Source organism: Cydia splendana, chromosome 12 (assembly GCF_910591565.1).
Source record: "Cydia splendana chromosome 12, ilCydSple1.2, whole genome shotgun sequence".
Classification (NCBI taxonomy): Eukaryota; Metazoa; Arthropoda; class Insecta; order Lepidoptera; family Tortricidae; genus Cydia; species Cydia splendana.
The window spans coordinates 13635603-13657349 of record NC_085971.1 but is presented as its reverse complement, the minus strand read 5'-3'; the positions used below and the strand labels follow the sequence as shown (position 1 = coordinate 13657349).

Genomic DNA, 21747 nt, shown 5'->3' with positions numbered 1-21747 from the left:
CATGCCCATTTTAGAATAGCTGTCTAGGTACAAAAATGTAAAGAATAGGTACTTCGTATATTCTGTGCGTAATAAGACAGTAAATCTTGATGTCTTACACGCGCTCGTAAAATCAGCATGGCCTTTAATTGCATAAAAATATATTTACAGCTTTGATTTTGTAAGATAGTTTGAAAGCAGTTACCATAAAAGTAAAGGTTAATAGTGGTTAAAAAGTGCAGCTGCAGTCTCGGTGGTCGCGGTGGCATCAACCTGCGCGAGTTGCGCAAGAGTTGCACCTATAGGGGGTATTCTATTAGTCGGTATACTTTTATATTTTTGCTTAAAATATCAATAGGCCTTAGACATAATTTTTTTAGAAATATAACAACGTTTTTGTAAAAATATAATCAGAACATACATATTATGTTTATTGATACGATATTAGTTTTAGAAATTACATAAGTATCTAAATTAATAATGTACTTAGAGGTTTTTTATTAGAAATTTATAATTGTGGTTTTGAAAAATATGGTGCTTCTGGATGTTTTATGGCAAAAAAATGTATTTTAATTGTATCCGCGTGTTTTAACAGATACGCTCGTCTATGAATGGGGTGTGCAACTATCAAAGGCTTGCATGGATGGCGCCATAATAGCTTGCCCCTTTTTCTATGTGATTTGGCTTAAACGGCTGGGATCCAAGGCATGAAAAAAACAAAAAATTGACACATTTCTAGGGATTGAAGGGCAAGCTTTGCTGGCGCCATCTGCAACTTCGACCGGCCAACCCCATTTGGCCACACCGATCTTCCACTAAAGCTAAACCATTAACTAAGTTTAGCAGTGACGGCTGTTCGTTTAAAGTTTAAACTCCCGCTAGATGCGCAGTTTACGTGATGCCATTCGCCACAGTCAGTCTTAACTCCAAATTAACCTCACCGCTAAACTAACTGGTTGAGTAATCTATTGTGATCGTCTAAATGCCGATACATTCATTTCTATCAGTCTGCATGGCTATATAGAATTATTTTTCTAAAAAGAAAAATGTTGTAAGTTGTAAGAGACTGTTGAGAGTACCTATGCGTTCATGTTATCGTTATGATTATTTGATAACAAAACTCATTTTATTATTTGTACTTACATAATATTTTAGTTTGGAATTTAACCGCCAATATAGAACATCAGAACAATTATTGTCATAGAGCGGTAGTCTCCCGAATTCAATTCAATGTTCAAATATACTTTATTCATGTAGGCCTAGCAACAAGCACTTATGAATGGTACAACTTATGATTAGCACAAATCGGTATAATCATTATGTCATCATTATTATCGGTGTAGCCAATTTGAGTTGCAAAGGTACTGTTTATATAGATCTTATTAGAATCATTTCTGACATTAACATTTTAACTTTAATACGCCGTCACCAAAATGATGGGAAATTATTCAGATTAATAATGTGTAGGTGATACGGTGGAATGATATGTTAGTCACAACAGTTTGTCAATGCCCCGAAATAAGAAGCAAACCGGACGGACGCGGGGACGTGTATCGCATACCGCCACCATTTCCTTTAATGACGTAACAATTATTGTGATGACTATAAAAACTTGCTCACCGAACGATTATCCACCTTCCTTGGAGACAGCGAGATCTGAAAAGAGAAAGAAGAATTCAGTTTGACAATAATTACACTTATCATGTAAGTGTACTGATTACATTTATAAGGCACGACACTCGCAAAGAATATAAGTTATAACGATAAAGATAATTAGAAAATAACTATAAATCACTGTGAGAAACAGTAGAAAGTGCCCTTTGTTTTGACTTGGCGGGGGCACTACCGAGCCCCCAGATTATTTTTCATACGAAATATCGAATAATAAACGACGCTTTTGTTTTGATCCATTCATTAATATAAACAAATATATTCAGCATGATAAAAATCAATACGAGTGTAAGTGGGACAAAGCAAATCAAAACCATTTTTGCGAATGGCAAAAAGCTATCAGAAAGCGATATAATTTCTGCGGAGCGTGCCAGTTGAAAGGTCAGGAAGAACCGCTTCTGGGCTGCATTCCCATCGTTACCCATAGACACACCCGCGGTGGATAAAGGTGATTCGATACCCATGATAGTGATATTTGGCAAGCTTTGTTAATGTCTGTGGCAGTGCCATTTGAATAATAACCGCGCAAGGTCAGCTTTATTCAAATTGTAGATCTTATATTGTTTAAAAATAGAATTTAAACAATGACCCGTGAGAAGTGGAGAGAGGTCGCTAGTGTTGTTTACACATTTTTGGTATTTTTACTATTTTTAGCTACCTACTGCTGTAAGTACTTACTAAGCATAAAATAAATACAATTGTTATCTATAGACTGAAGCCTTTTCTGTTTAGTTGTGGGCTTCACTACTGTGTATCACAAGTTCACCACCTAAACTGTGAGTTTTTTTAAGTATCTACATACTTGTTGTTTAAGGCTTCCCCTAAAGATCCACTGTATTTGACGTCATACTTCACGTGTTCCCTAATCTTTAGTCGCATTGTGGTCAGCAATTATCTAATTATGGTCACGTTTGATTAAGCCAAAAGATCGAAGAAAATGTAAGTGACATGGAAGCCAATAGATTACACGGATTTCATCATACCTTTGTTTTGTATCTCGTAACTTTTCTCAAATAAGTACCAAACCAAGTATTTTTACTTAAGTAAATTTTTTGTATTTACTCAAGTAAATACAAAAATCTAACTGCCCCTGTCGTAATAAGCTTAATTTTAGACGGTTATGCAATATTTAAGCTACATATTAGGTAAGGTAAACTTACTGGTGCTCGACGCGGTCCCAGTTCATGTCATCTTATTGAAACTTAGGTCATTGTCAATAGAGGTGACAGCAAGGTGTCATCTATTGGGCATTAGCATGTCGAGCACTAGTACGTTTACCTTACTGCCTACCGGCGGCTAGGCTTAGAACAAAATCGGTGCGTGCGCATATATCAAAGTAGGAGTGTCTACGAAATCCGGCAATTTGATTAAAACGCGGCAATGCATGTTTGTTCTTCTTCAATTAATGTGATTTCTATTCGGTACCGGTTTTTGTTCCGCATGTCAATTGGTTTTTCCTAGTGACATGCATGAACTGTTCCATAAATTCGTCATAACATTTTTATGACAGTTGGGCAGGCAAGTTGAACACTTTGCGGTCTACAATTATTTATAACTGGGTGTATTACCCACCAAATCAACAAAAAAAGCACATTTAAAAAAAAAGTGCCTTTTCTATTTGTTTTGCTTGACTTGGCGGGGCGCTGCTGTGTCCCTAGATATATGTTTATTAAAATTACGTTGTTTAAGTATTTATAATGTGTGTGTGTGCAAACAATTTTAAACGGGAAATAAGGAACAGTTGAAAAGTTCTTATTTGTAAATAAGAGTAAGTAAATAAATTCTAGCCTGATTTTTGATATATTACGGAACAAAATAACACTCACCATATCAGCCGAAAGACGTCCACTGCTGGACATAGGCCTAAAATAACTCTAGTAAATCTCTAAAATATTAAATGGTCAGTTTAAAAATGATATTTAAAACAAAACCAGTATAGGTAACTGACCTCTACTAAAGGCACGGATGTCCAACAGGATTTACAGCCCTAGGGCTGCCGTATAACCAGTCTAGTCTAGTCTATGCACGCAACGCTATCATTATCTACGCTACACTAACAGCAACAATGACCATAAGTAGACTCTATCTCGTTGCAATAAGGACTAGAAATAGTCAATTAACGGGCAATGGTACCACCGTCAATGCTGTTAAGGCCCCGTAGGTTCGTGTTCTTCTCTCACTCTACTGAGCGTAAGAGTGAGCGACATGGATGTACGTGCTCGGGACCGCGAATATCATGTTATTGAATTTCAATTTGTTGTAAGTTTTACAAAAAAAAAATCAATGAGATCCCTAAAAATAAAATTGCGCATTTTTAGAAGCAATGTTACAAATTAAAGTGCATTATAAACCTATTATGTTCCTGTCCCTTTTTTTCTATCGAGCGAAGGCCAATAAATCAGGATTCGAATCGATGAAATCACTAGACAAAATCTTCAACATTGCTAATTAGTTTTTTGGCAACCGTATTGTGATCTAAAATAAAATACGATTTTTCAAAAACTCTATTCTCTGATCTGAACCCACGGCACCTTAAGCGTGTTGCAGTTAGTACAAACAGCTACACTCCTAACTGTACACCCTTATAACAAAAGGCATAAGGTCCACCGATGTACAGTTAACAGTGTGGGCGATTGTACGCATAACGGGCCTTTCGGGAAGAAACGGTTGATGCTCACTGCCTATTCATTAGGGTACATAACGCGTTAATAAGGGTACCTACGGAATTACGTTCACTGACTCAGATCGCGTACGTTCAGAAACGGAAAATATTCCTTAAGTGCCCTCCACACTCATGCGCGATTCGCGGCGCGAAGCCGCGAACGCGAGTGTGGCGTCGATTTCGCAGACTGTTCACGCCTTCGTGCCTTACTGTTCTCCGTTTTTTGTCGGTATTTCGGTCCGCGTCAAAGGAGACGCGAAGCGCGATCTTGCAAGACTCCACATTACACAATATTTTGGCTCCTCTGTGGTAAGATAAATAATAATGATATTATGATTATATTATATTAAGCAGCTATATTTTACGGTTTTACAATAAAACAAAATGGAAAAACAGCTAAATCACGTATGATGCCATAGATAACTAACAGTTAAACTCGATCAGCTGATGCTTTTCCGCCATATTGCCGCAAACCAAACTGTGAAATCGCCGTGAAGTGTGCGAGTGTGGAGTCATACGTCAACTTCGCGATATGTTCGCTCCGCGACCTCGCGCCGCGATTCACGCACATAGTCTGAAGGGGGCTTATGATACCTTGCGTTGTTGCTCATAATGACGTTTCTTCAAACAAAACGTCATTTTTGACACTGACATACCTATCTAATCCATATCGTATCTAGACGTAATATTTGACGTATCTTAAAGTTCGAATCGGGCCGATTATATCCAGTCTTGAAGAGAGGACATTCATGGAACTATGAAATATGATCTATTGACGTATCAATCCCCTTGTTTGTATGCTTTACGTAAATATTAGGTTGCTAATGAGTCGAATAACAACGTACCTAATTGGATTATAGGTATTGGATGACTTAAAGGGGCCCACTGATTAACAGTCCGCCGGACGGTATCGGCCTGTCAGTTAGAACAAAATTTTGACAGTTCTGAACAACTGACAGGCCGATACCGTCCGGCGGACTGTTAATCAGTGGGCCCCTATATAATAATTTGGCTTAGTTATGTTCATCAGTTTTTTGTTTTCGTAAATCGTTACAACGTAATCGCCACGCGTTATAATTTATTACACTGCATGACATCTATAATCAGAGGCTAAAGGACCATAAAATGTTAGATAGGTAAGTATATTTTGTGATTACGACATAAATAAATTGCATATTGCCTAATTATTTATGCAATAAATTTAAGAACAGTTCACTATTTCAAATAATGATAATGATAAGTTATCGAAATCCATTTTACGTGACAAGCTGAGTTGATTACCAACTCTTTTCATTATCTATTTGTAAGACATTGTCAACATTACTTTCACAAATAAATAATTCGATAATCTATAGTACCTATATTTGATAATATATTTGTGAGGATGTTTGTTATTTAATTGCTCAACAACTGTGGAACGGACTTGAATGAAATTTGATAGGCACTCTTTCTATTCTGGAAGTCATCCCCTAAAAGCTTATGGGGGGGGGGAGGGGGGTAAGTTTTTATCGATATACCCTTGTCTATCTGTCATAATTTATTTCTTTGACCGCATAACTCGTTATTTAAGACGGCTGATGATTTTAACGAAAATGACGCAATGTCTCTGCCACCAAAGTTTATCTAGAAATAATCGCAACTAAGCAATAATGCCGCCTGTTCGCCTAACGCTCTTTTTTTCCAGCGGGTGCATTAAAAGGTTCTTATTGTATTGGAGATCTACAGCTAACAAAAGAAGAAAAACAATTCACTAATTATCTCTATATTTGGATTGTTTAAGGGAAAGCCGATGGCGACCTCTAAAAGTAACTGTCCGTAGCGACAGCTACAGTGGTCAGCGGTCGGTCGATTGTAAAGGCATAATATAGACTATAGGAGTAGGCTCCAATCGATATCTCAGTCGTGACGATAACCGACTTATTGTTAGAAATGCCATTTTACTTTTTACCATTGTTTCTTTATTAATAAAGTCATTCCACGCCACGAGGGATTTATCATCTTTGGTTTATGATTTTAACTCGCTATTATTCGCAAGTATGACAATGTAAGATTACCAAATTAATATGTACAGTCACCTGCAATAATTATGTTACTCTTCAAAGGCCGCAAAAGCACACAAAAGTATGTGATGTGACACGCTCCCATGGCTCTACAAATAAGATCGTGTCAGATATTAATGCGACCTTCGTTGTGTAATATATTATTGCCGGTTATTGTACATTACATACACACATCTCCCATTCGTATATGAAGACATAAACTGTACTATTATATTATGGAGACCGAGCTTTGCTCGAAAAACTATAAAAACTCAAAAATGCGTATTTGCCCAGAAATAAGACCTAGCTATACTCTAAATCATAATTAGATTCCAAAAAATGTTGCCACTGCAATAATTTGTTTGTAAAATAGTAAATTCCTTTTTATAAATAAACGCGCTTAGATAATTTATTTATTGGTAATTTTACTCCTACGATTTAAAAAAGTACTTTTACTTACTTATTTTTACATAAATACAAGACGCGCTAGTAAAAAGTGGCAAAATTGTTTTACTTTTTTTGGAATCTAATTATGATTTAGAGTTTAGATCGATCTATCGCCCCTGAAAACCCCCATATAGCAAATTTCATCGAAATCTTTAGGGCCGTTTCCGAGATCCCAGATATATATATACCTATAAATAAATAATATTTATATATATATATATATATATATATATATATATATATATATATATATATATATATATATATATTTATTTATTAAATATACAAAAATTGCTCTTTAAAGGTAAGGTTTACTCGGGTAATTCCGAATGTCGAAAACTGTCGGATAATTCCAAAAAGAGACTTTTATTATGATGGAATTAAGGGTGATTTTCATCTGAATTTCGGAATTATCCGACATTCGGTAATACCCGAATACACCTTATTAGATTAGATAGGTAATATGCTTTTCTGTTAGCAAAACTTAGGCAAGTTTGGGCGTTATATCCGAGTGCATCTCCATGCAAAACCAGTTGTTCGATTAGTCATTCTCAAAGCCTTTACAATACTTCTACAGCGCCCACGTTTTTGCGTCATACCATATTCGGCTAGCATATACCACAACTACCACAAGCCGAGGTGATTCCGACCAAAGATACAATCAGAAGGGCATATGAGTCAAACAAATAACAATTTTCAGGCCACGTCATTACAACTTCGGTCAAGGCCATACTTTCGTGGGTTTGTTTTTAAATTGCAACAAAAATACTCGTATCGTTGACATTGGGTTTAAAAATTGCAGTTAAACTTTTTTATTGCGCTCATTTAGTCTCTGTAGTCATTAAAACCAGTTTATGATGGCAATTAATTTTAACGACCGCTAAAATATGTCTATTTTCACGCTAATCGTTACAAAACCTAACAACCTTTTGAGTTATAGTTTCCAAGTCCTAACTTCTACATTTTAGCCGCAACTCATCGATTTTACGACGGACACGTCATGAAACTGTCCTCAATAGTCCAAGCCAAGTCAGCCGATAACCCAGATTTCGTCTAAAATGGTGTTAAACTAGTTTTCGAAGGAAATACGACCTCGTAAACGCTTTGAACTGACACAACTTTGATCGTCCCTTCATTGGATCTATCAGACTGTTAAAACTTTTACGGTTACTGGGAAAGATGCCATTTGAAGAAGATTGGCTGTTAAATAGTTGCGTGATCGATTTGGAAGCGACGAAACGAGATCTCATGCATAAATCTTGTTAAAATCAGATTGCGTGGACGTGGAAATAGAGAGAAGTGACAACATCTTATAGCGATAGCGGTACACCCTGAAATTCGGGAATCAGCTGCAAATGGTGTTAAAGGTATGAAAATCGGCACGATTAATCTTTAGGCCATTTGAATCAATTTCACCCGTAGCACCAAAAAAAAACAAACGGAAAGGAGTTATGACGTCATCTTTTTTTTGTATGGAAAAAAAATATTTTTTGTTCAGAAACCTATCGTGTGTAGTGTTCAATGAAAGGGAATTTTGAGCCGGTTCTAAAAATATATCACATTATTATATTTCCGTCACTTGCATTGAATTAAAATAAAAATAATTTTCAAAACATACCAAGTTTGGGCTCCTCCAGATACGAAACCGTTGCATTATTTTTTGTAAAATATACCTCAAGTAATACCCAATATCCTCATATCGAACCCCAAGAAATTAATTTCGAAAATATTTAGCTTTAATATTTTTTTTTTTTCTTATTACAAACTGTGATCTATCAATCTATCAATGAAACGGCCTCCTAGCCTAGTCGATAGTGACCTTGCCTATGAAGCAGGAGGTCCCGGGTTCGAATCCTGGTAAGGGCATTTATTTATGTGTTCATCATCATCATGGTTCCCATATAACGACGATATATATAATATGCCTACACATATATACAAGCCCTGGTAAGGGCATTCATTTCTGTGATGATGATGATGAACACACAAATAAATGCCCTTACCAGGATTCGAACCTGGGAACTCCTGCTTCATAGGCAGGCTCACTATCGACTAGGCTAGGAGCAGAGTTGGGCAAAAATTAACTTGAATAAGAATAAGAATAAAAACAGAAATTTTATTCTTATTCAAATCAATTTGAATTAGAATAATTCTTGCACTAGTTATTTTAGAAATCATGTGACTTTTATTTTAAATGCGGAATAAAAAAACAGAATAATTATTCTAGAAGTGAGGCTATTCTAACTAAGGTTTTATTCAATTAAAATGTTATTTAGGATTAAGTTAATTTTTGTAGTACAATTGGTTAAATTGTGTAAGTTGATTTTCACCCTTCTATTTAAAAGTCGGATTGATTTGATATTTGTTACTTAAGTTACTTTAGGTATAGGTACACATTGAAGAGTTCCGCTATACGCTATCTAGTTCTATCATCCGATCAGGGTGCTTAGCCAACATGCCAAACGTTGACGCTCCGTAGAGTTGCGCATAGTCTCTCTCTATCACTCTTACATATTAGTGCGATACAGAGACAGATAGCGTTTCGTTGTCGTAGCACTCGTAGGGCAAACGATTGGGTGCCTAGCTAAGATGCCAATTTTTGTTTTTAATTTAATAACCAAATCATAAGGTACAATTTAGCTGTTTTTAGCGCTTTCTGTCTCTATCACTCTTACATATTAGTGCAATAGAGAGACAGAGATAGCGTTTCGTTGTCGTAGCGCAAACGATTGGCATGTTGGCTACGCACCCAAGGTGCTAAGCAAAGATGACAATTTTTGTTTTTAATTTCATAACCAAATCATTAAGTAAATTTAGCTTTTCTGGGGGCCTAGCCAAGATACCAATCGCTTGTGCTCCGACAACGCAGCACTTTCTGTCTCTATCACTCTTACATATTAGTGCGATAGAGGGACATAGATACCGTTTCGTTCTCGTAGCGCAAACGATTGGCATATTGGCTACGCACCCAAGGTGCCTAGCCAAGATGTCAATTTTTGTTTTTAATTGAATAACCAAATCTTTGGGTACAATTTAGCTGTTCAGGGGGCCTAGCCAATATGCCAATCGCTTGCGCTCCGCCAACGAAGCGCTTTCTGTCTCTATCACTCTTACATATTAGTGCGATAGAGAGACATATAGCGTTTTGTTGTCGTGGCGCAAACGTTTGGTATGTTGGCTACGCTTCCATGTGCCTTGCCAAGATGCCAATTTTTGTTTTTAATTTAATAACCAAATTAGGTAAATTTAGCTATTCTGGGGGCCTATCCAACATGCCAATCGCTCCAACAACGAAGCGCTTTCTGTCTCTGTCACTCTTATATATAAGTGCGATAGAGAGACAGAGAGAGCGCTTCGTTGTCGGAGTGCAAACTATTGGCATAATGGCTAGGCCCCCAGAACAGCTAAATTGTATCCAAAGATTTGGTTATTAAATTAAAAACAAAAATTGTCATCTTGGCTAGGCACTTTGGGTTCGTAGCCAGTATGCCAATCGTTTGCGCTACGACAACTAAACGCTATCTCTGTCTCTCTATCGCACTAACATGTAGGAGTGATAGACAGAAAGCGCTTCATTGTTGGAGCGCAAGCGATTGGCATGTTGACTAGGCCCCCAGAACGGTTAAATTTACCTGATGATTTGATTATTAAATTAAAAACAAAAATTGACATCTTGGCTAGGCATCTTGGGTGCATAGCCAACATGCCAATCGTTTGCGCTACGACAACGAAATGCTATCTCTGTCTCTCTATCGCACTAATATGTAAGAGTGATAGAGACAGAAAGCGCTTCGTTGTTGGAGCGCAAGCGATTGGCATGTTGGCTAGGCCCCCAGAACAGCTATACCTAATGTATGGTTATTAAAATAAAAACAAAAAATTGGCATCTTAGCTAGGCACATTGGGAGCGTAGCCAACATGCCAAACGTTTGCGCTACGACAACAAATGCTATCTTTGTCGCTCTATCGCACTAATATGTAAGAGTGATAGAGACAGAAAGCGCTTCGTTGTTGGAGCGCAAGCGATTGGCATGTTGGCTAGGTCTCCAGAACAGCTAAATTGACGTAATGATTTGGTTATTAAATTAAAAACAAAAATTGTCATCTTGGCTAGGTTCCTTGGGTTCGTAGCCAATATGCCAATCGTTTGCGCTACGACAACAAAACTCTATCTCTGTCTCTCTATCGCACTAATATGTAAGAGTGATAGAAACAGAAAGCGCTTTGTTGTTGGAGCGCAAGCGATTGGCATGTTGACTAGGCCCCCAGAACGGTTAAATTTACTTGATGATTTGATTATTAAATTAAAAACAAAAATTGGCATCTTGGCTAGGCACCTTGAGTGCGTAGCCAACATGCCAATGGGTTGCGCTACTTCAACGAAACCCTACCTCCGTCTTTCTATCGCACTAATATGTAAGAGTGATAGAGACAAAGCGCTTCGTTGTCGGAGCGCAAACGATTGGCATCTTGGCTAGGCCCCTAGACCAGTTAAATTGAACCTAATGATTTGATTAGTAAATTAAAAATAATACGGTTACTGAAACTATGCGTTATGCGACAGTCAATTTGTAAGATTTTATTCCATACAATAGGTATAAATTAGACAAGAGACTAACTACTATTACATCTACCTAACTATACGTAATTAGTAACTATACGGTACCCGAACTACTTGATTTATATTTTACAAAAAATAATTCAACGGTTTCGTATCTGGAGGAGCCCAAACTTGGTATGTTTTGAAAATTATTTTTATTTTAATTGAATGCAAGTGACGGAAATATAATAATGTGATATATTTTTAGAACCGGCTCAAAATGCCCTTTCATTTAATACCACACACGATAGGCTTTTGAACAAATTTTTTTTTTAATCCATACAAAAAATAGATGACGTCATAACTCCTTTCCGTTTGTTTTATTTTTTTGGTGCTTCGGGTCAAATTGATTCAAATGGCCTAAAGATTTATCGTGCCGATTTTCATACCTTTAACACCATTTGCAGCTGATTTTGGTCAACCGCTAGTACTATTGGTGGCTACTAGTGGTGTCGACTGTCGATTCTAACTACGACATAGGTATGAGGTACCTACTTATTACTAATGGCGTTATTCATAAACGTGTGTAAAATCTAACAAACCGTTGATAAATAACCATTTGTCGATATCCGTCATTTTGACATTTCCGTTTATTAGAAAGAAACCACAGGTTTGTGGCGTTACATTATAGGGTTAAGTATTTAGCGGCTGATAACTATCAACACAGCTACTTTTTAACAAATCAACAAGTCCATATTCAGTTTGTACAATCGCAGCTATTTTTTAGTGTAGGAAAGTGACCTCGAGGTAATTTGGAAGTCAGAAACATTTTCCCACATAAGGCTTCAAAAAATATTTTGATACCTTAGAATGAGATAGGTATATTATATTATTTATTTATTATTTATTATTATTTATTATATGTTACCAATTGTAATTTGAATATTACTATACGTACGTTTGGGCAACTTTGGCGGGCAATTCCTTAGTAATTTTATTGCACGTAGACAGAGCGTAATTAAAAGATGATAATTTAAAATCAAAATTTTGGTCAAATTGACAAAGTAAAAACGTCACGGTTTTAATATAAATCTTACACAAATAGGCGCTTCGCGATTTAATTGAACGCTATACCATTAATATTCCAGTCGTGTCCTAGGTCAATCCTTTAGCTATCTCTTCAATCCTAATACTTTATTTCCGTGGAAGGACTTGGCCGCTCTCCAGAACCCGAGTCATTCGCTCGTATTTCACTCACAGCGAAATAGTTGTGAGGATATAAAGTGTACTATTAATGTTTGCTATAATTGGAGCGAGGCGTCCCATAGTCTCATAGTGGAGCTAATTTTACTCGCCTGTGTACCTATTGGAGTTCGAGGAACGGTTTTAGCGATCGTCGTCGGGTATATGTATTCATTTTACGCCGTATTACCAAGGAATTAGGTGCAATATGTAAACGTATGTTTGCCGTCGACTACGATGTTAAGTGATATGCGAAAAGATTACGCTGAAACTCTAATTAGAGGTGTGTGGAGTGACGCACAAAGACTACAAAGAGTGAAGATAGCTATGATAGTGGAATAACTTGTACTGTGGCATTTAAGAAGGAATTTTCGTATAAGGAACCTGGCTTTAGGTGAAAATTAACACAGCCCGGATATATTTAGAGCAACTTACCTAGCAAGACTTCAGAACCGGGTTGATACACAGGGTGTCATTCTGAATCCCTAACAACGTTTGTCCTAAAGTCACTTGCCCTAACTGGTTTGTCCTAATGGGCACAATACATGCCCTAACGATCAATTGTCATAACGATTATTTTCCATAATGTAAGGTTCTGAAAAACGGTTAGGTTTTAGAACTTGCTGCCATAAAAGTAGGTTAGGTTAGGGTTAGAACTGCGACCCTCGCAAAAAAGAAAATATGCTTAATAACATTAGGATAAGTAATCAATAATTAGGGAAACCAAAATTAGGGTTTTTAGTGTTAGGACAACTGATCATTATGACAAGCAATATTAGGGAATGCAAAGATAGGAGAAAATACTTTAGGGATTCAGATATAGATCCGATACACACATGCATTTTTGAATCACGCATGCGGTAATGCAAGCAGGATCCAACAATGTAGCTAATGTAGCTGTACCATTTATTTATTATGCAAGCGGCCAACGTATGCCTAAACAAATTAAATAGTACTGCTTGCCGGCCTATTTGAGCCACGCCATGTTGTTTGATTGATTATTTATTATAAATAAGGTTTACTAAAGAAGCTAGGCTTGATAAAAAGTTGATCCAAATGCCAGAACAAAGTATTTACACAGTACATAGGTAGGTATATCATATTCAAACTGTGGACATCAGTGGCCTTTTTCAGGGTAAACGATTACAGACCTTTTTAGATAATGTAAAGGTCTTGGAACAAGGCGTTACGTAACAATGTTTTTTAAATTCAATAATCTTTGAAAATTGCGTTACCCACTCACATGATTGATATTTTTCAGTGACCTCTATTTCTATAATAAAATAAGGGTGACAGCTGGTAACTACAATTCCCAAAAGCATGTAAGTGGTTACGTAGTATTTGAATGCCCCCTGAGAAAACTAGGAAGAAAAATAACTTTATATTAGGGACCGTCGTAAACAAAATATGTATTATCAAAAACTTCTGTCCGCCATTCAAAAGGTTTAGGCCCAGTTCTACAGATTTCTATTACAGATTCCCAGTTCTACAGATTTTAAATTTTACAGATTCCCAATTCTACATAATTTTAATTTTACAGAATCTTAATTCTACATATTCACAATTCTACAGATTCCCAATTCTACATCATTTCAATTTTACAGAATCTTAATTCCACATATTCACAATTCTACAGATTCCCAATTCTACGTCATTTTAATTTTACAGAATCTTAACTCTACATATTCTCAATTCTACAGATTCTCATTTCCACAAACTCCCAATTCTACAGATTCCCAGTCAAACAGATTTCCAGTCCTACAGATTCCCAATTTTACAGATTGTCAGCACTTCAGACAATAATGTATCTACTACAATAATAAATGTAACACAGCATTAGCACGGTCATATCTTAAAACATGTATAAAATTTTCAATTTTTATATATATTAATATATGGGAGACCGAGCTTTGCTCGGAAAACATGATTATTAAAACTCATAAATGCGCGTTTTCCCACAGAAAACCTAGCTAGATCAATTTATTGCCCCCGAAAACATCAATCTCATCGAAATCGTTACAGCCGTTTCTGAGATCCCTAAATATAGAAATCCGTATATATAAATAAACATATAAATAAATAAATAAACAAGAATTGGTCGTTTAACGGTATAATAAATATTATTATAATAGCACCTTTCTCTGGGAAGATAAAAATATGATAAGATATAGTTGGTCAAACCAATTTGTCAGTCAGTAACAACCAGGAAAACTATACTCATCCTTATTCTTTTGGATACTGTAGAGATGAGAATCTGTGGAATTAAGAATCTGTAGAATTGGGAACCTGTATAATTGGTTATCTGTTAAATTGGGAATCTGTAGATTAGAGAATCTGTAGAATTGGGAACCTGTATAATTGGTCATCTGTTAAATTGGGAAACTGTAGATTAGAGAATTTGTAGAATTGGGAACCTGTATAATTGGTTATCTGTTAAATTGGGAATCTGTAAATTTCAGAATCTGTACAGTTGGGAATCTGTAGACATGGGCCTAAACCGTGACTTTTTGTGACAGATATCCCGATACATTTTTTTCTTTTCGTTTTTCATCTGTCTATGTACGATTGTCATGATGGCTAGGCCCCCTGACCTGCTTACATCTGCTGCTGGAAGTAGATGGAAGATTAAAAACGAGCGTTGCCGCACCCATATTGTGCTGCGTGAGCCGCCATGCCACAACTTACATAAGTACATAACATAACCGACTGTGTAAATAATCGCCACGATCGTAACATAACAACAACTCAATGTACCTATGTGTCATACATACCTACTATGAGTCCATTTAGATGACATTGTTGAAGCAATTGTTTACAATATGACTCTAGGTTTCATTTCCTTGCTGGCTCTCTATATGATTTGATTTTTGATGGACAATCGCAAACGTGCAATTGAGTAAGAGCGATTAAAAAATACAGTTGTGAACCCACTAATATATAGTTACACAGTAATAGATCGATTCACGAAGACACGTGCCTTGACTCATATTGTCATGTTATTAAAAGTTAGATTTGACTAATCTGGGCGTCATCGTGAATGACACGAACTATAGGTAAGTAGGTACCTATGCTCTATTAGGAGAATGACGGCGTCACAGTGCCAATTTGCTGGTAATTTTCCTAAAACAATGTGACCTTTGCAACGTCCAGGTGCAATTTACTACGCAGTGACACACTCAAAATCAGTGAAAAAGTACTCGGAAGTAAAGTATTACCACCTCGTTCTAGTAGGTAGAGTAGAATTGAGTAGATAGCTACGAGTATATTAGCTATCTACTGCTATTGCAGGGCAGGACTATCACGCTGACTGACCACTGAGGCCGGCGTAGGGCCACTGAGTATGTTTTGTAATTTAGACCAGGCGGCTTAGCACGGTCGCGTTTTTATCCCTTGTCACCATGCCTGTCACGTTCTAACAAGTATGTAAGTGCGAAAGGGACGCGCATAGTGATAGTCGATAAAAATGGAACCGTGCTGAGCCCGCAGCTTTGTTTAAGTATTTCTTAGACATTGAATTTAGTAATAAAATATATTTTGTACGCTCGAAATGCTTAGAGGATATAACCAACGGAGACGCCATGTCTAAAATTTTCGGTACAAAATAGTCTGCCGTTTTTTGCGGGGGAGGGGCACATCAAATGTATAGGTACGTCATGTCAGATAAACGTCAGTCCATACATATGGTTGACAAGTTGTTGACCATTGGCCGCCTATTTTCGACAGAGGGGAACGCCTGTTAATGGCGGCTCCATTGTTAATTACTCCGAGTCGAAATGGGCACAATTGTTGATACCTTTATATTTATAACATGTTATACTTTTTATACAATTTTGAATATAAAATATTATTTTATCTTATCACAACCAATGCTATTTGTTGATTTTCCACTTCTCCACTCCGCTCCACCTCAGTGGACAGACAGCCTAAGTAGGATCGTGAATAAAAAAATCCTTAGAATTAAAAAAATACCGGGTGAAGATCATTTTATTTTGAGCATATCCTTTGCGTAGTCTGTAGACTAAGCTAAATTATTACCAATTCAATTATTACTGAATACAGATGAGGGTTATTATAAGTCAAACATAGTTTGCTTTTAAGATTGTTTAGGGCCGTTGAACCGAGTATCGATTAGCGCGCTAGTTTTCTAGGGCAGACGGAAACGAATTGCGGCTGTTTTGCTCCATTCTAGGGCAAGCAAAGGTTGGGCTCGATTCATAACTCGATGTGTACGAGGTCACACCCATCTTCAACTGTCTTAGTGCAGGAATATTCAACCATTTTTAGGGTTCCGTACCCTACCGTAATTTAAACACTTGCGGATCGTTGCAGACTTATCTTGGCCTATCTCTCTTACTTTTTCAGATTTTCACCCAATTACTGTAGGCAATTTTAATTGTAACAGCGAAAGAGATTTATTAATATGTAAATAGTCTTCGTGATGCTGAGTAGAAATAATACAAATCTTGTGGGTTTTTCGAAAAAGTAAAAAGCTCTTTCTGAAAATGTCCGTTATTTAACAGGTCGGTTTTATGGAACTACCTAAGTCAGTTTCTGGTTTTAAATAGTCCTACCAAGCAGGTATATAAATATGGTAATATTCAAAAAGTAAAATGTTTTGCATAAAGAAAAGTGAGATCACCATTTCGTTTTAACCCGTCAGAGTAGCTTGCATCACGTCATTCGGAGTCAAGTTTCTAAAGTTCATCGGTTCCGAATTCCGATGCATAGTTAGATGAGTCATGTTACTTTAAGTGCTTACTTGGTATGCGTTTGAATGTGAAAGGTGTGGTATGTTTTGACTTAAAACTATAGTCAGACTATGATAACTCTGCATGACATTTGAAATGACAAAATGTGGCAATGTCATCATGAATGTCGAATTTCTATGAAAATATGTCCTTTATAATGACTCTCCCATACTTAGCTCCGTTCAAGATAGGTAATACCGACCTACAGTACCTACCGCTATGAGCCACATTGAAATTAGCTTGAACATGGTTAGAGATGATTTATTTCCTCGAAATAAAGAGTTTTTACCTCTGCAAATACTCTATTATGGGGCGGTTCCTTAATGTCTCTACATATTTCTACATAAGCGACCGTACCATATCACTTTTAGTAACATATGCATTTGGCTTTCGCAAGCTAGGGTCACTTTCACTAATTTTAAAGACATCACGTCATACGCAAAACAAGTGGTTGACGTAAGAAACTAAATTTGTATGTCGAACATCAAATAGGTATGTACCTACCTACTTGCATGCCAAACCAAGCGGCCTAGCCAAGGTGACGATCGCTTGCACTTCGCCATCGAATAGCTTTGTGTCTCTCTATGACTCTTCCATATTATTGTGACAGTGACAGATGCCTTTCGATCGCTACGGAGCGTCAGCGATTGGCATCTTGGCTACGCGGCCTCCTCTACTCTGATGGTGATGATCACTGTTTAGGAAAATGTCGGCAACATTTGTGTTCAGACTACGTCATGGCACCGTCTTTTGTTTAGAATAAATAATAATAGAATGTGCGTTACGTTGCACGGAGATTTGGCACGTTCGTACGAACACGTCATTCTGACACGTCTTGAAGATCAAGGTTCCTATGGTCGTTAAACATTGTATGCCTATAGGTAAAAAACTTATGCTCCGCTAGAATGTAGGTACACGCTGTTTTGTCAACAAAATAATTTATGTAGTTGTATTTTGCTTATAGATAGTGGTTTCTACATTTTGCAGTATTCATTCAGCATACGCAGATTCTACTCTTTTTACTTTACACGAGTTTTATTCCACGTGGCGTTGAAAATCTTTACGCCATGGGTTCCTCTGACGCTCTGGGTCTCTCCGTGGATTTTATGAAGACCGAAATTTTTATGAAGGCTGTCAGATTTTATTAAATTTATTTTAGTTATAATGTTGTTTTTGTTTAGTTTTATTTCTAGATTTAATTATTATGACACCTATATATTTACTTTTAAACATTAAAAAAACAACACTTCGGTATTTTTACTACGGTTTTGGGCATGTATGTGTCATACACATTAGTTCCAAGGATTTCAATTCGCAACACTACGATAAGGAAAATCTTTCCGCTCGCAGCAGACATTTTGCGTGCGACTAAAAAATAATCGTAATAACTGTTGCACATTAGCATTGCAAAAGCATACGTTTTAGCGGAGACGAAGGTCGACGGATACAGTGAAAATATCTGACGCAGTAGCATAATATTATTTTGTACATATTTATATACTAGCGACCCGCCCCGGCTTCGCACGGGTTAACAAATTATACACCTAAACCTTCCTCAAGAACCACTCTATTGATAGGTGAAAACCGCATGAAAATCCGTTCAGTAGTTTTTGAGTTTACAGTGAACAAACATACAAAGAGACAGACGCGGCGGGGGACTTTGTTTTATAAGGTGTGGTGTAGTGATACAAATGTAAAACAGGACATCGTACAATCCCGCCCAAGATATATAACTATGTAAGGTATATAACTTTTTATAATATTGCCACCGCCAAGGACAGAACCAGATGGAGAAAGATCGTGAGAGAGAAAGTGATTCAAAAGGGAGGTCACGACCCTCAATACTGAGGATTACGACGCAAGGAGGAGGATATCACTTTTGTGTTTTTTCTTTATAAATCTATAGTAAGTAATAACGAATCTACCCAGCAGATCAATACTTAAATGGTACTTATATGTATTTTAAGCCAATAAGTTCCTATTTATTGTAAATTGCATAGTAAAACTTTTCGAGGCGACTAAAGCATAGTGTTCTAAATTCTTGCGGAACCCCTGCGGGGGTGTCGCGGAACCTTAGGGTTCCGCGGAACACACTTAGAGAATGGCTGGAGTAGATGAATCGAGTTTAATCATGATACTGAGTCTTTAACTTTTACCGTGCCTTGATGTTAGCATTTCCACTCAGTTAGCGAGAATATACTAACAAGTGTATAAACAGTGGCAAACATATCCACTTGCGTAGGTAGTACTAATAAACTACATGGTTTATTATACGTTTAAAATAAATACAAATTAGGAGCCATTTTAGTCAAATATTAACACGTTTTCTGCCATTTGCCAGAGTTATCTTCAACGGCTCGTAATGTGTAAATGGATGGTGTTTAGCAAAAATGAGTCATCGCGCATCCATTTTGCAATAAAATGTCAACTTTAAGCGTCCATTTTTAGAGTTGACATCTTATTGAAAAATTAATGTGGGTTGACATATTATTGCTTAACAGCATCCAAATATGGATTAAAAACTTAAATACCTATTTACGTAGGTATTTAACTTCATTACCAAGCTAATGGCATTGTTAACGTAGTAACAAAGGCTTCTTATATCAACAGGATCTCGTAGCAGACATTTGTCTTTTATTTATACTTATAAACGTCAATATTACATAGTTTACGTTTGAATATTTGTAGCCTTAGATATACGGCTACAGATATGAGATAAGTTTAAAAACTATCAGTGTGATATATTAGACAATTTTACGTACAGAAAAGACGTATAGTGGAGATAAATCACAAGATGTTTGGGATACCACGCGTCACCCAGCGTTTTTCAGCACCATTTACTTTGTGTTTCATTTATCTTGCTGCATTTTGAGAATGCGAGCAATCTAGCTCTTATTACTATGAAGGTAAAGTCTAATGTTGGTGAATGCTTACTCTGAAAGATGAAAGATCTGTAAGTTAATTAATTTGACCGAAATAGCTGTGGCGATAGATATTAATGTTATAGGCTAAAAGAATAACCAAGAAACTTAATAGAACTTGTTTGAGACTTATTACTTTTTGTCATTAATAAAATGCTGAATGGGATTGGGTATTTTGGCTATGGATCTATTTGTAGTAGTTTGTGTTTACAAATCAGTATAAGTGGGTAGTTTAAAATCAAGACACAGCACGGTGTTTCTATACAACGTGACCGATTTCACAGCTCTTAAGCGTATGTTTACGTACTCTATGTACAAAAATGTCACATAAAAACTTGTACACAGGCAACTACTTTTTAGCCACAACATCAATATTAACATGTATGTACTTTTTACAGAATACGTATCCTTTCACTGTTGCGTTAGTATGTAAAATACATATGCCAATAAAAAACTACTCGGCTTAATGGCGTGTAAAGTCAGTGCGTGAATCGTTATTCAAATGTGATTCGACGTATCCGTTGCGATAGCTGCACACCGACGTTACTGCTCTAGTTCCATTCTAACACATATCATGGATTTTTTAAGCAATCGTTAGGTATGCATACAATTTTAAATGTACGCATAATGGAAAACGCAAACTTCAGTAGAATGTCTCAAGAAAAAACACCGATTTCTTTGCACGCTGTGAAGAAAATTTGAATAATTGTTTATACGACAACGGTTTCACTCACTTGAATTTTTAGTCGCACTCGAGCCTGAGGAAGGACCCCCGACGGGCCCAAAACATGTCGCCAATAGCGACTAAAAATTCAAGTGAGTGAAACCGTTGTCGTATAATAGTAGTTTATGTAACTGCTACATAATGAAAGGCATTAAAATACGAGTGTGGGTTTATGAAACGAATGAAATGAGTTTCATAATAGTATCACGCGAGTGTTTTAATGCCTAATTATGTACAGTTACATACACTGCTTTATCTACACACATATTATAAACTTTCTATGATATATTCACTAACCTCATATAGCCTACTTTGCTCTCTGGCGGAACTCGCGGATATGAGTTGGCATCTCCGAAATATCTTTATCGCACATTTTACACGAAACTTTTGTTATAGTTACTTTAAAAACAACAAAACAAATTATTTTTTACTTACAAACTAATTAAAAGATAAACTTTACTGTACGTCAAATGGCGGCAAATGAAAACTTTTTTCACGCACGTCACGCATCCATGTTTTTTTTTTAATTCAGAGACAAACTAGAGTCGGGGTCGATTTCCATATCGTCCGATACCAACTTACATGCGAGATTTGTCAATATTGTATGCAATTGTCATTTGATTTCGAATAAAACGTCATCTCGACTGATATTAGAATAATAGGGGTCAAATCAAATTGCTTTTTTTTCAGAGATGTTCGAAATTTGAATGCATTACCAAATCGATTTTGATATAGTAATGAAGCTATTACCACATTTTCACAGATAAGAAATTT

The 21747-nt window shown here is 36.5% G+C and overlaps 1 protein-coding gene across 4 annotated transcripts in view; it reads right to left on the bottom strand.

Annotated features, from left to right (window-relative positions):
* The window catches only part of LOC134795587 (rab11 family-interacting protein 4), a 135052-nt gene that overhangs the window by 95932 nt on the left and 17373 nt on the right, over positions 1-21747 (bottom strand). For all 4 annotated transcript variants that reach the window (XR_010144827.1, XM_063767482.1, XM_063767480.1 and 1 more), the window contains exon 2: positions 1600-1635. The gene's annotated coding sequence lies outside the window, so the exon portion shown is untranslated. The remainder of the gene's footprint in view (positions 1-1599; positions 1636-21747) is intronic.